Source organism: Lathyrus oleraceus, chromosome 7 (assembly GCF_024323335.1).
Source record: "Lathyrus oleraceus cultivar Zhongwan6 chromosome 7, CAAS_Psat_ZW6_1.0, whole genome shotgun sequence".
Taxonomy (NCBI): Eukaryota; Viridiplantae; Streptophyta; class Magnoliopsida; order Fabales; family Fabaceae; genus Lathyrus; species Lathyrus oleraceus.
In genome coordinates, this window is record NC_066585.1 from 516,796,485 (window position 1) to 516,808,864 (window position 12,380).

General features: G+C 33.3%; 1 long non-coding RNA gene across 1 annotated transcript; it reads left to right on the plus strand.

Moving 5' to 3' along the window:
- Positions 1-6,209: 6,209 nt before the first annotated feature.
- Positions 6,210-7,792, plus strand: LOC127106819 (uncharacterized). The gene is made up of 2 exons (XR_007795504.1): positions 6,210-6,729; positions 7,579-7,792. It is a non-coding gene; the product is annotated as an uncharacterized LOC127106819 (long non-coding RNA).
- The last annotated feature ends 4,588 nt before the right edge of the window (positions 7,793-12,380 follow it).

The following is a 12,380-nucleotide window of genomic DNA, read 5'->3' on the forward strand; positions in this document are numbered from 1 at the left end:
CTTTTTGTTATGGAGTTCTAGGGAAGGAGAAATCATGGGAAATGCCATTAGCATCAAAGAGTTTTTCAAAATATTTGTTTTCAAATTCTCCAAGATGATCACTTATGACTTTCACAATTCTAAGATCCTTCTTATTTGCACTTGGGAGCAGAAGATAGATAACAAAAAATGTGACTTATCCTCGTGTCTAGGAAATTTCACCCATTCCATCTGCTGTAGTCATCAATAATGGCTAGTACATGCTTCTTACCATTGAAAGATGTAGTTTTCACTAGACTAAACGAGTCAATGTGAAGAATCTCTAATGGTCTGGAGGTTGAAACAACATTTTTATATTTGAAAGAAGTTTTAGAAAACTTGCCTTTCTGACATGCTTCACAAAGAGCATATGAAGCAAACTCCATATTTGGTAGGCCTCTAACTAAATTAAGCTTGTTTAGCTGAGAAATCCTCCTCATGCTAACATGGCCTAATCGTCTATGCCATGTCATTGCTCTTCATTTACAGACACAATACATTTTACATTTTGATTCTTCAAATAAAAAAGTCTTATTTTATAAATGTTATTCTTCCTCTTTCCATTAAAAAGAATTGAGTCATCCTTTTGACTGACGTCTTTAAAGGACTTTTGATTAAAAATAATGTCATAACCATTGTCACTCAATTGACTTATGGCCAACATACTATGAGATAATCCTTCAACTAAAAATATATTAGTAATGGAAGGAAATTTACCGTTACCTACTATTCCAGAGCCAACGATATTCCCTTTCTGATCACCTATGAAATCAACGAAGCCTCCAGGCTTAAGTTTTATGCTTTGGAACATATGCCTTCTTCCCGTCATGTGTCGTGAGCATCTAGAGTCCAGGTACCATGACTGGTGTTTCAAATTTTATGTTAAGGATATATGCAACATATACTATCTTATCCTTAGGTACCCACATCTGTCTGGGTCCTTTGGGGTTAGTCTTCCCATAGTTCTTAACAAACTTGGGTTTTTGCCCAAGATAGTTATACATGTATTCATAATTAAAACGTGAATGAGGTTTCACTTTAGACTTAGATTTATAAGTGATTCTACCTTTAGGCATAACTCCATTTCATTTCTCAGAAGGGACAAAACGAGAAAAAAGAGTATTGGGCTTATCATCTTTTTCAGTATCAGATTCATCATCAGAATCATAGCCAATACCATTTGTTCTGTTTCTACTAACACCATAAATCATGGAAGCCATTAAGCTTCTATTCAGGCTTTTATCAAGAAATTTTTGGAAAGATTTATCATATTTCTTTATGATAACACCGTAACCTATAGAGGCTTTAGAAAGAATTTTCTTTTAAGTTTTGAGACTTTTGCATTGAGGCCCAAAGTTGTTAGTTTTCAAAATCAGATTTTCATCACTCAAACTTGAAAAATAGTTATGAAGCTTATAGTATGCTTCTAATTCAGATACATAAATCTTCTTCAGATCCTTGTATTTGTCCAGAAGATTATGATATTTTTCCAGAAATTTTGATATTTTTCCAGAACTTCTGATAAACTAGATTCAAGCTCAAAACCAGAAAGTTCAGAAAATACCTCTTCAAAATCTGATTCAGATTATGATTCTGGTTGAATCATTTATGCGGGAGCTTACATGCAAGCCATCAGCGCCAAGTTAGCCTGCTCTTCTTCAGAATCATCTTATGAAGACTCTGAATCATCCCATGTAGCCATCAGACCCTTCTTATTTCATTTGAAGTTATTCTTAGGCCTTTCTTTATTTAACTAGAGACTTGAAGTGGCTAGACTCATTGCACTCAAAGCACGTGAGTTATTTGCCATCTCCAGCCTTCTTGGATCCAGAAGTGGACTAAGAATGACAACCTGTCTTTCTTTTTCCTCTAAATTTTCCTTTCCTTTTCTTCCATAGTTGATTAATATGTATGGACAGAAGAGACAATTCATCATCTTCTTCTAATTCCTATTCAGACTCTTCATCAGTTTCTGCTTGAAGAGGTTTTGTCTTCTCATATCTTCGTGAAGACTTCAGAGCAACATATTTTCTCTTTCTCTTGGGCTCATATTCCTCGAGCTCGATCTCATGATTTCTTAAAGAACTAACCAGTTCTTCAAGATAAGTGTTGTTAAGATCCTTTGATAACTTTAGAGTAGTTAACATAGGTATCCAACACTTAGGTAGACTCCTGGTGATCTTTTTAACATGATCAGCAGTAGAATACCCTTTGTCCAGAACCTTAAGTTCTACAACAAGTGTCTGAAACCTTGAGAACATGTTCTCAATAGTTTCTTCATCCTCCATCTTAAATGCTTCATATTTTTGAATCAAGGTAAGAGTCTTGGTTTCTATAACTTGTGCATTCCTTTCATGTGTCATCCTTAGAGAATCAAATATAGATTTAGCAGTATCTTTGTTGGTGATTTTCTCATACTTAGTGTATTAAATAGCATTTAGCAAGGTGGTTCTTGCTTTGTGATGATTATTATAGTCTTTCTTATGTTGATTTGTCATCACTCTTCTTTCAACTTAAGTGCCACTTACATCTACTAGATGTTTGTAGCCATCAACTACCATATCCCATAGATCAACATCATGATCTAGAAAGAAGCTCTCTATTCTATCCTTCCAATAGTTAAATCTATCTCCACCAAAAATAGGAGGTTTAGCATTTTAATGATCTCTATCATTTGTTTGAGCAACTGGTGGTGGAAAGGAAGCCATTGTGTTTCACACTGGATCTTTGTCTAACACTGTTAAGTGTTTGATATCTTATCAAGACCAGAACTAGGCTCTGATACCAATTGAAGGTGGCAAGAAACACAAGAAATGAGGGGCTTGGATTGGGTTTCTAAAAACAAAAGCTTTTTCAAAACCAACTCAATCAAACAATAACACGAACAACAAAAATAAAAAAGTTATTTTATACTGGTTTGCTGTTAATGGAGCTACCTCCAGTCCACCCTACCAAGGTGATTTTTCCTTCTCAACAAGGACTTAATCCATTATAACTGAAACTGATTACAGACACCAAAAAAGAAAAACTGTCTTTCTCTTCTTGAGTCTATCTGGCTAAAACCTAGTCACTCAAGGAAACCACTCAAACAACTTTGAGATTTACAAGTGTGTGTTTACAAGTATTTCTTCTAAGATATCAGATTAACACAACTTAAAAACAATGAATATCTTCATACAATAACGAGTAACAACTCTTGTGTGTTTACAAAGAATATACACAAAAAATATTTACTTATGCAAGAGCGTGTGTATGAGTGTAACATTATAACATGAAAAACTTCTTCAATTGTTCCAAGTCTCCTTTATATAGGAAATTAAAAGATCTGTTGAAGGGTAGGATTGGAATATCAAATTGCAGTTGTGTCTTTGCGTAACAGTTTGCATATAGGAGATAAAATGGTACAATAGTACTATCCTTAGCCCATAAAATCAACATAGTGGAGGGAAGGGTGATCTTGTACTATGTACTATTTTTCTGATGCAAATACTTTTGATCTTATTTCTAATTTTTAGAGGCTTATGATGAAATGATGTTGAAGCATGCTTGGAAGGATCAACAAATTAGTTGACAAAATCTTCAGAACCTTGATTTTTAGAGTCTTCAGATCTTGTTCTTCAAAATCTTCAAAACTTAAGCACAAAATATTGAAGGATGGCAATCCTTTAGAGGCTCTTCAATCAGAGTCACAATCAGAAGCTTTAACATAAACGTTCATCAGAACCGTTGTCTAAGATCTTTCTAGAACTTGATAGCGTCTTGTAAAGCACTTGTATCTCTTTAGTGTCAGAGTGTGTTGATTCCAGAATCTGATGACATCACACGTCAATACTTCAGAGTGAAAACCTGTTAGCAAAATCTACACACTAGATAAAAACCATTAGTGTAAAAAATTGTTCTCTAAGAAACCATGCATTGTTATTATCAAAACTAAAGACCAGAAGCATAAACAAATCATGTTCTTACACAAGCTGCCACTAGCACCTCTACAAACCCAGTCCCGGTCTCGTAGTTCGACGAGAAGGAGTGTGATGCTGAAAAGTGGCATAAGACTTGGGACCACCATACTCATCCATGTAACACTCTCTCCTTTTTAGCTCTTTGATAATTTAATGAATGCAATTTTATACAAGGAGAATTAAAGTGAGTTAAACTTTCAATGTGGGATTATTTCCTATATATTGAATGCTCATTTACTCACTTTTAAGGTATCTTTATATTATTGGAGCACACTAATGGTTATTTATTAATTTCTTCATTAGTTACAATAATCCCCTACTTAGCCTAATAATGACAAGACCAATTCTATAAAAGAAAACAAAGATTTCTAATTTAGTTAAATATATTTTGATTTGAACTTAACCTTAGTAAAGACAACACACAATCTAATCAGAATTTTAGGTAGCAAAGCTTTCAACCTATTATTCCTTATAATTAGATCGATGTTGTCGCTACGCGAAAAATACAAAGTCGCCATCGGTTTTTATTTATTCCAAAGGAAAGGGAAAATATCGAGAAAACCCCAAAGTATGGTCGTCGCAACCACGAACAAGTTCGGAAGTCGGTTATGCAAGGGAAAGGTATTAGCACCCCTCACATCCATGGTACTCCATGGGAACCATCTAGGATGTTTGCGCTTACATGTGTATTACTTATCGAATGTTTGCTTGCCAAAGATTTGCGAAGTGGAGGTAGATTTTAAATTAGTGTGCTCGCCAAGGATTGGATCCTCGTGCCTACGTATGCCCACTTGTTGAAGTGAGAAATCAGAGCCTTCGTAGTTCGTGGTTGATTTTATTTACCTTGAAGAAGGGTTTTCGAGTGTGTCTCCCTAAGGCTCAAACAAAAGGTTTGAATGCGTTAAATTGTTTTTAAGTTTTGAGAAAGTGTTATTGATTTCGAATCGCACTAAAGACTATGGATAAAGGTGAATACCTCAAACGGTCAAGCCAAATGTCTTGTGTTCGAAGCATTCAGAATGAGTGTAGAAAAACTCCAGTCTCATCCCTTCTTTATCACTTAAGGTTCGTGACGTACGATCCTAATCACCATTTATTATGTTTTTTGAGTTTGATTTGGAAAAGGCCGCTTGACGTTGGATTAATGGTTTGTTTATTGAATTTGATTTGAAAAAGACCACTTGACGTTGAATCAAGGGTTTGATTATTGATTTTGAGTGGTGTGCGTTCCTAATGCCTAAGGAGTATCTAATCAAGCAATACAAGAAAGTAAGTAAATGCGTACATCGGAAAAGGGAGGGGGTACATGTAAAGTACAAGGGATTGCAAGAAATAAAAGATCTCATTGTCAGGTAGCCCAAGAGAAAGCCATGTGTGTGCAATTGTGTCATAAACTAGAAAGCAAGTAAAAGATTACAATTTTTTCTTTGAATGCTCCTTTCCATGTTTGGGTTGAATGATTGTCCAAGGCCTTTTGCAAAGGGTCCTAATGAGTCTCTAAGTCCATTGTCCAATGTCCATTGCATGCTAAGGAATTATCTTGTTTTTGTATTTTTTAAGTATTTGCCTTTTTTATGTTCATTTTAGAATGAGATGAATATGTGCAATATGGAATATAAAGCAAATAAAAGCAATTGTAAAGTAAATTTGACAAAAATAAATGTTAGAAGTTAATTGCGGAATTTAAAAGTTAGATGCGAAAAAGTAAAGAGTTAGAAGTTAAAAATGCAGAAATTAAATGTTAGAATCAAAAATTAAAGAATTAGAAGTTAGGTGTTAAATGTTAGATGTTAGATTAAAGTAGCAAATATTCAAGAAAACAATTATCAAAATAAAATCCTAAAATATTAACAAAATATTTCTCGAAATTAATCAAAATTGATTCTAAAATTAAAACAATATCACAATGAAATCTAAAATTAGCAAACTAATTCTAAGTAATTAACCAAATATCAATCTAAATAATTACCAATTCTAAACAAATGTCGAAAATTAAGCTCTAAACAATTATCTAATATTTTCTAAAATTTCTAATTAGCTTCTAATTAATATTTCTAATAAGATTTCTAATACTAATTAGATTTAAGATTCTAATTACTAATCTAATTAATATTCTAAATCAACATTCCTAATAAATCTCTAAAAAATCCTAATCAAACATCACCTATTAAACTTCTAAATCAAGATTAACAATTAAATCTACACAGAAAATCAGGATGAGCCTAACTGAAAAATAATAAGCCCAATCGCATGGGAGGTGTGCTGGCCAGTGGAAGGTGTATGCATTGTGAACAGACCTGTTTGGGCCTTGGGCCCAAACAGTCAAGGTGTGACCAAATCCAAACGTAACAAGAGTTTACTGAAGGAAAGAAAGAAGAAAAAGCACTTATGGAAAAGCGCTTACCACGTATGATCTTTCTTCTTCCGCTTCACTTCGGACTTCTTCCTCCTCTGCGTGTGGTTGCTGTTGCGAGAATCAAAGTCAATGGCGACTGGACACGTCGGATCCGTATGTTGATGCACCGCGTGGTTATGGCTTCGTACGATCTTCAGATCATCGGCGCGAAGTTGTTGTTTGTTGACGATGAGTAGTCGTAGTCATTGAGGGAGATGAAGCGGATTCGGGTGTTGATTGAATGAAGCAAACTTCGGCGATCGAAACCGAGTGATGAACGATGATGCTCGCAACAGAGCGAATGGCGACGAGGCTCGAAGTGAAGACAATGATCGGAAGCGATTCAATTCCGGAAAGGTACTTTCAAGCTTTTTCGCTACTTTATTCTGTTGCGAATTGCTTCTGTTACGAAGCTTCTTCCTCAATTCTTTTGTGAAGCTTTTCTAGTGTTTCGATTATGTTATCGATGAAGGTGATTATGAAGAGGGATTGGAGTTTATGGTGTTGAGTGTTACCAATGGAAGGTTCAGTGTGTTGGTTCAATGGAGGTTGAAGGTGGATTCTAGATTGTGATTGTGAAGTTTGTTAGAATTTGGAGGGAGGGAAGAAGAAGAAGAATCTGGAAGCCTTGAGAGAGGTGAAGATTGATGAATTTATAGAGTGATGGAGAGTGAGATTAGAAGTTTGTTTTTCTGTTATTCAATTTCTTTTTGCCGCTCTTTCAAGGTTATACCGTTGGTTCGCGTTTGGAGTGCCTTTGGCTAGCAGCTTGTTTGCTTTCGGCTTGAGTTGTAGCCTGTTGTCTCATGGCTGCGTTTTTGAACCTTATTTCCGTCACGTTGCAGCAGTGATTTATGCAGCTTATGGACTTGGCTTCACTTGCCTTGCGTTCATGAAGCTTGCTACAGCTTGTTGCTGTGGTTCACGTCGTCGTTCATGCCAAAACGCGTCGGCTTATATGTTAAGCATTTGCGTTGTAGCTTGTTGGCTTACGCACCTTGGATGCATTTTTGCATCGACGTTGTTTTCCCGCTTGGCTTAACAATGTTAGCTAGCTTGCTTTGCACTTTCCAATTGTGAGCTCACGTCGTTTATGGCTTACAGTATGTTTGAATTGCCGTTGCATTTCGCGTGTCGTTTACGGTTTAATTGCTGCGTTTAGTAGCTCTTCAGCTTGGCGCTTTTAATTTTCTGTTTTCGCTGCAGCTTTATGCTTTGGTTATGGACTGCTACATTTTCACACTTTTGTTTGCATTCCACCTGCGTTTTAATGAGTCATGGTAGCAGCTTTTGTGGAGCATTACTTTCAATTTCCTGCTATGCTGACTTGGGCTTTGGATGGACATGTAATTTGGTTTATCATTGGATGTGGTTAATTGAAAGTTAAAAAAATAAATGGGCTTATGCATTGTTTTGGACATTAGCAAGGAACCTAAATGGTTATGGATGTAGATTATGGGACAAATGGATAATTGGCCATTAAATTGGATAATGAATAAAAAATGGGTAGTCGGTCAAATGGACATGGATTTGGATAATGGTAAAAGGGATTAATTGGATATTTGGATTTTTGGATTTTTGGATTTTTAATGTGGATTGGTTAATTTTAATAAAATGGATCACATGGGCTTTTAGGGATTGGATATGGGTTAAGATGGATTTTTATGGAGAATTGGATTTTGAAGAAATGATTATGGATTCTTGAACCTAAATGGTTATTTGGATGGATAAATGGATTAAAATGTAAGATGGATTAAATTGTAAAATGGGGTTGAATGGGATTTAGATGTTGAATTAAACTAAATGGATTATGAAATTGGATTGGATTAAAAAAAATGGATTAAATGTGGATATTGGATGAAGTTTAGACTAAGATGGATTGAAAATGGATTTGTATAAAATAAAAAGTATAAATGGGTTTAACTCTAAACCCAAAAAAAACCCACAAAAGAAAGAAGATTTCTAAAACTAAGAATTGATTGCAAATGTTAAGATTAAATCGGGATCGAGAATCTTGATTTTAAAATGATGCCACGACTTCTAAGACTAATCATAAACTCAAAGATCCCTCAAAATTCCACAAATCAAATCTAACCTCAAAAATCAATCTAAACTTCAAAAATTGATTTGAAGTTGAAATCAACATGAAGTTAGAATCAATTGGAACAATTATTGACATGGTTACAAGATGACAACTGTATATGCAATGGATTATTGAATCCAACCGACACGACTTGTGAATCGAATTGAACCATGCTTATTCAAATGAAAGGAATGGATGAAGATGATATGCAAATGCTTAAGGTTATTGACCTATATGATTATGTGAAGGGTAGGACGAATTTTGGGGTATGACAGATGTTACCTTACATACACTCTTTAATGGTTCTTCGCCTAACACTATTTATGGTTATGTGCTCTTCCTGTATCGTGAGTTTGTCATGAGAGAAACCTAACTCTCACTTTGAGATGACACCATCTCAAAATTCACATACGTAAAGTTCATATTGTCTCTATTTTACTTGAGATGCATATTTTCAATATTGAACTTCATTAAGAATTTAAAAAATTTAACCCTCCAAATGCAATGGTCAACATTATTATATAATGTCACACAAACATCCAAATCAACGACTTGTTGTTACCCATTGAATATAAGTTATTTTTTTATTAATGTCAAATTAGGTTTCTACTATTGTTGAAACTATTACTCAAAGATTTTCAATCTCATACCTCTTAAGGTAGTCTTTACTTAATCTCTAGTTTGTGGTTTAGTAAATGGATCATCTAAGTTATAGCTTGAATGTATATATGTGAGTGAAATGATTTCATTCTAAATCAATTTTCTCACGAGGGAATGTCTAAGACTTATGTGCCTAGACTTACCATTATACAATTCATTATATTCTCTAACTAAAGTGATTTGACTATCACAATGTATTAATACCTTTAAAAATTGCCTTTAGCTAATGGAACTTCCATCAGAAGGTCCCTCAACCATTCAACTTCTTGATCAGCGAAAGCAAGATTCATAAACTGTGATTCAATTTTTTTCTTGATCTTCCAAGAAATTTCACCCCAATTAGTGTAAATATCCACCTATTTGTAGATTTATGATCTTCAACACTCAACATTCAACTTGCATCGATATAGCCTTCTAGTATGACAGGAAACCTTCCATAATAGAGGCCAAGATTTTTAGTTTTCAACAAATAACCGAAAATCCTTGTGATGGTCTTATAATGCTCACCATTTGGTTTGCTAGTAAATCTAATCATTTTACTAACTACTAATGCTATTTCGGCTCTATTACATTCCATTAAATACATTACACAACCGGCTTGTATATTTCAATCGAGCCGCAACTCTTCCATCATTTTTTAAAGCTTGATAAAGGAGTTTCCACTTCTTTGAAATTTTAGTATTGGGACTTATCAAGCACTTTCTTAACATAATGTGTTTGACTAAGTTCATAATCCATGTTGTTTCGCTTTACTTTGATCCCCAAAGTAGTATCATCTAGCCCAAGATCTTTAATCTTGAATATGGAAGTTAAAGACATCTTTGTTTCTAAAATTCCATTCATCTCGTTGATAATAATTTACATGTCATCAACATATAGACAAAAAAATATCACAATATTTTCACACTCCTTTGTGTATAAACACTTATCACAAAAATTAGGAAAAAAATCATTTGAAAGTATGACAGAACCAAACTTTTGATGCCATTGTTCCTTTGCTTGTTTTAATCCACAAAAGTATTTGACAAGCTTGCACACCTCTTGTCCATTACCAGGAAGAACATAACCTTCTGATTACTCCATGTAAATCTCCTCATTAATATCTCCATTTAAAATTTTTGTTTTGACATCCATTTGATGAGCTATAAGGTCATGCAAAGAAGCTATTGCAAATAGTACTACAATTTCCCTCATCCTTGCTACCGGTGCATATATGTTGAAATAATCAACATATTCCTTTTGTTTAAAACCATTGGCTTAAAATCTAGCCTTGTAGGTGTTGGGTCTTCCATCACTATGATACTTCCTTCTAAACACCCATTTGCATTTAATGAGTATTGATCCCTTAGGTATATCGACAAACTCCAAGTATGGTTTGACATTATTGAATACACTTCTTTTTGGATATCATCATTCTAAAAGAAAGAGTCCCTTGAAGCTGTTGCTTCCTTGCAAGTCTTAAAATCATCTTCCACCAAAAGAATAATAGGAATCTTATGAGAAAAATTATCGTTATTTGATTCTACTAGATAAAAAGAAATAAGTCGATAAATGATTTCATTCGGTCCTAGATCTTTAGCCTTTCAGACTCTTTTTCTTATCCTAAGCTCAAATTGTGTTTCAACAATCCGTGGAGAATTTTTGGGTTGTGTTTCAAAAATCTGTGAAGAATCTTTCTCACGAGGTTCTTTATTTGTGGGAATATCAAATTCTTTCTCCTTCATGATAAGGTTCTTAAATAATTTCATATCTCAAGATTTAATAATTACAAAAGACTCTAAATTAAAAAGTCTAGATGCTTTAATGTTAGGTGCATAGCCTATAAAAGAACACTTGATCCCTCGAGAATCCAACTTAGTTCTTTTAGGATCCATGTTATTATAATAAGCTATACTGCCATATACTCTAAAATAAATAATATTTGGTGATCTTCCTTTCCATGCCTCATCTGGAGAAATGACACTTTTCTTTAAAGGAATTATTTTCATAATATGACAAGCAGATAGCAAAGTTTCACCCCATAAATTAAATGAAAATTCAAAAATCATTAACATGGCATTTATCATTTCTTGATATGTCTCATTCTTTCTTTCGGCAAGACCATTTTCTTGTGGTGTACGAGGTGCATAACATTCATGTATAGTATCATATTCTTCACAAATGCATCAAATTCGATAAATAAAAAGTATTCACCGCCCTTATCACTCATAAGGACTTTAATAGTTCTACTTAATTGATTTTCTACTTCCATTTTAAAATTATTAAATGGATTAAAGGCATGTGAATATAGAGCAATTATCAATAAAAGTAATAAAATACATATTTCCTCCACGGGTTAACATGTCATTACATTCACATAAATCAAAATGCACAAAATCAAGAAAGTTGATATTTCTTTCTACACTATAGAAAAATTTCTTAATCATTTTTTATTTAACACATATTTCACATTTTTGAAAATTATTAACATCACATGAAATTAAGCCAAATTTAGGGCTTGTTTGTTTTAGATTTAAAATAATAAATTTTTTCTTTGTATTTTCAAAAATGGATTTATAAAATTGTTTTTTAAAATATTACAAGTTTTTTTATTCGTTTTTTATTGAATGACTAATTTTGACATCCTATAACATAAACATACATTATTGAAGATCAAAACATAGTCGAAATTGCAATTTTTTCAAAAAGTTAAAAGCTATTTGAAATAGATTTAAAATTAAGTGATTTTTTTCAAATTTTGATATCCAAAAAAAAATTGAATAAAATGTTGAAATACCTAAAATAACATTTTAAGAATAAATTTTCAAACCAAATTTTCATTTAAACTTTTATGATTTTTTTTTATAAATTGTTTTTACACAAAATTATGATACACTATAAAAATAATTAAAACAAGAAGTATAAACAAACGCACCATTAATTAATCTTTTCTTAGTACTAATGCCAATATATTATGCCATAAAGAAACAAATTCAATCATATAAGCAAACATTGAATCTTATTAAAAATATTGCCAATAGTAGAAAGCTTAATAAATTTCCTCAGCGAAATAACCTTTCCCAAGAATATACCAATAAGAGTCAAGATTAACTTGTCGGATTCATACACATATTAAACACCCGAATTTTCCAAGAGATCTTTACTAATAAGATTCCTATTCATGTCAGGAACATGAAGTACATTAATAAGAGTAACTTTTTTTCCGCATAAGTAAAGTTGAGTTCCATGGTTCCCATTTCAACAAACCTCGATCGCCATTCATTTC